This window comes from Bos taurus, chromosome 22, assembly GCF_002263795.3.
Source record: "Bos taurus isolate L1 Dominette 01449 registration number 42190680 breed Hereford chromosome 22, ARS-UCD2.0, whole genome shotgun sequence".
Classification (NCBI taxonomy): domain Eukaryota; kingdom Metazoa; phylum Chordata; class Mammalia; order Artiodactyla; family Bovidae; genus Bos; species Bos taurus.
Window position 1 is genome coordinate 9,334,437 of NC_037349.1, and position 2,822 is coordinate 9,337,258.

General features: G+C 40.2%; 1 non-coding gene across 1 annotated transcript; it reads right to left on the reverse strand.

The window, feature by feature from the left end:
- Window positions 1-1,624: 1,624 nt before the first annotated feature.
- LOC112443553 (U6 spliceosomal RNA) lies at window positions 1,625-1,727 on the reverse strand. The gene has a single exon (XR_003031964.1). It is a non-coding gene; the product is annotated as a U6 spliceosomal RNA (small nuclear RNA).
- Window positions 1,728-2,822: the final 1,095 nt, after the last annotated feature.

Sequence of the window (2,822 nt, forward strand, 5' to 3'; positions counted from 1 at the left end):
TGTGAAAGTGCTGCACTCAATATGCCAGCAAATTTGGAAAACTCAGCAGTGGCCACAGGACTGGAAAAGGTCAGTTTTCATTCCAATCCCAAAGAAAGGCAATGCCAAAGAATGCTCAGACTACTGCACAATTGCACTCATCTCACATGCTAGCAAAGTAATGCTCAAAATTCTCCAAGCTAGGCTTCAACAATACATGAACCATGAACTTGCAGATGTTCAAGCTGGATTTAGAAAAGGCAGAGGAACCAGAGATCAAATTGCCAACATCCATTGCATCATAGAAAAAGCAAGAGAATTCCAGAAAAACATCTATTTATGCTTCACTGACTATGCCAAAGCCTTTGACTATGTGGATCACCACAAACTGTGGAAAATTCTTAAAGAGATGAGAATTCCAGACCACCTTACCTGCCTCCTGAGAAATCTATATGCAGGTCAACAGTTAGAACAGTTAGAACCAGATGTGAAACAAGGGACTGGTTCCAAATTGGGAAAAGAGTACATCAAGGCTGTATATTGTCACCGTCTTATTTAACTTATATGCAGAGTACATCATGTGAAATGCTGGGTGGGATCAAGTACAAGCTGGAATCAAGATTGCTGGAGGAAATGTCAATAACCTCAGATATGGAGACGACACCACCTTTATGGCAGATAGTGAAGAGAAACTAAAGAGCCTCTTGATGAAAGTGAAAGAGGTGAGAGAAAAAGCTGGCTTAAAACTCAACATTCAGAAAACTAAGATCATGGCCTCTGGTCCCATCACTTCATGGCAAACAAATGGAATAAAAATGGAAACAGTGAGAGACTATTTCCTTGGGCTCCAAAATTACTGCAGATGGTAACTGCACCCATGAAATTAAAAGATGCTTGCTCCTTGGAAGAAAAGCTATGACAAAACTAGACATTGTATTAAAAAGCAGAGAAATTACCGTATTGATAAAAGTGCATCTAGTCAAAGCTATGGTTTTTCCAGCAGTGATGTACGGATATGAGAGTTGGCCCATAAAGAATGCTGAGCACTGAAGAACTGATGCTTTTGAACTGTGGTGTTGGAGAATACCCTTGAGAGTCCCTGGGAGAGCAAGGAGATCAAGGCAGTCATTCCTAAAGGAAATCAGTCCTGAATATTCATTGGAAGGACTGATGCTGAAGCTGAAACTCCAATACTTTGGCCACCTGATGCAAAGAACTGACTCACTGGAAATGACTGATGCTGGGAAAGATTGAAGGCAGGAGGAAAAGGGGATGACAGAGGATGGTATGGTTGAATGACATCACCAACTCAATGGGCATGAATTTGAGCAAGCTCCAGGAGTTGGTGATGGACAGGGAGGCCTGACATGCTGCAGTGCATGGGGTCACAAAGAGGTGGACACGACTGAGCTACTGAACTGAAGCAACAGTACATACGGGGTGCAGTTTTTCTGCATCCTCACCAACACTGGTTATATTCTGTATTTTTTATAGTAGCTATTCTAATAGGTAGGACATAAGGACTAATTATAGTTTTAATTTGTATTTCTCTAATGACTAGTAATGTTGAGCATTTTTTCCTGCTCATTGGTTATTTGTATCTCACCTTTGGAGAAATGTCTATTCAAGCTCTTATCTCATTTTTAAAAACATGGTCTTCTTCATGAATTTTCAGATCTTTCTTACACATCATCCATACTACTCTTCTCTGTATCTTTCCAATTTTAATACTTCTGCTGCCAAAGCACACACCAAGTTGTTGATCCTTGTGAGAATTTTCAATGTTTCTCTAGGATATTTCTCTTTTCAAACAAACCACCATCCTCCAACTATGCACCCAATCCCAACTTATTCTCCATAAAACTTTGAAGGAAATTTACATGTTCTTAAAACATTTATTGTTCATGTTCAAGTCATCAGCTCTTTTCATTTGTTTTTCCCAGGATTTTTTTGTTTCGTGTTGTATTTGTTTATGTCACTGAGTTTGGAGAGAGGAAAATTTTAAGGTCTGACGTAACTCTGCCACCTTAAATGGCCTGATCAGGGTGGAGATGAGTAGGGAGCAATATTTTAGCCTCACATCTAAAGGAGACATAAATCTTTTCTTTTTTTTCCATTTTAATCAGAACTTCTTAGTTTTTTCAGTGTTGTTGTACAAATCATTTATGTTCACACTGCAGCCAACATTAATCATTAGCATGAAAGAATACTAAGCAATCTTAATCAATATTGCTTCCTTCTGTGAAACACAGTGGAAATGAAAGAATGCAATTTATCATCAATCAGAAATCTCACAAACATTTAGCCAGAATCCTGTATTTTCTATTTTCTCAGAGGTTAGTTGACTCCACACTGGCCTTTATGGTTTTAGGACAAATCAAGTCCTTTCCATCCCAAGATCTTTGTCCACCTTGTTCCTTGTCAGCATTTCATTGTTTCCACTGCGGTCTTCAGTTAATATCAGCCTTCCCTGAGGGGACTTCTTGATATCTAACCTGATGGTGCTGCCTCCCAGCAGTCTCTTTCTGCCACCACACCCACTTTATTTTCTTCACAACACAAATCACTTTCTGAACATGTCTTATTAATTTTTTACATGTATGCTTTTTTAGGGGTGTCCCAGGTATCACAATGGTAAAGAAAACACCTGCCAGCACAGGAGATGCAGGAGACGTGGGTTCAATCCCTTAGTCAGAAAGATCCCTGCAGGAGGAAATGGCAGCCCGTTCCAATATTCTTGCCTGGAGGATCCCATGGATGGAGGAGCACAGTGGCTATTTTCATGGGGTCCCAAAGAGTCCGATATGACTGAGCGGCTGGCTGGGCTCACACACATGCAGGCT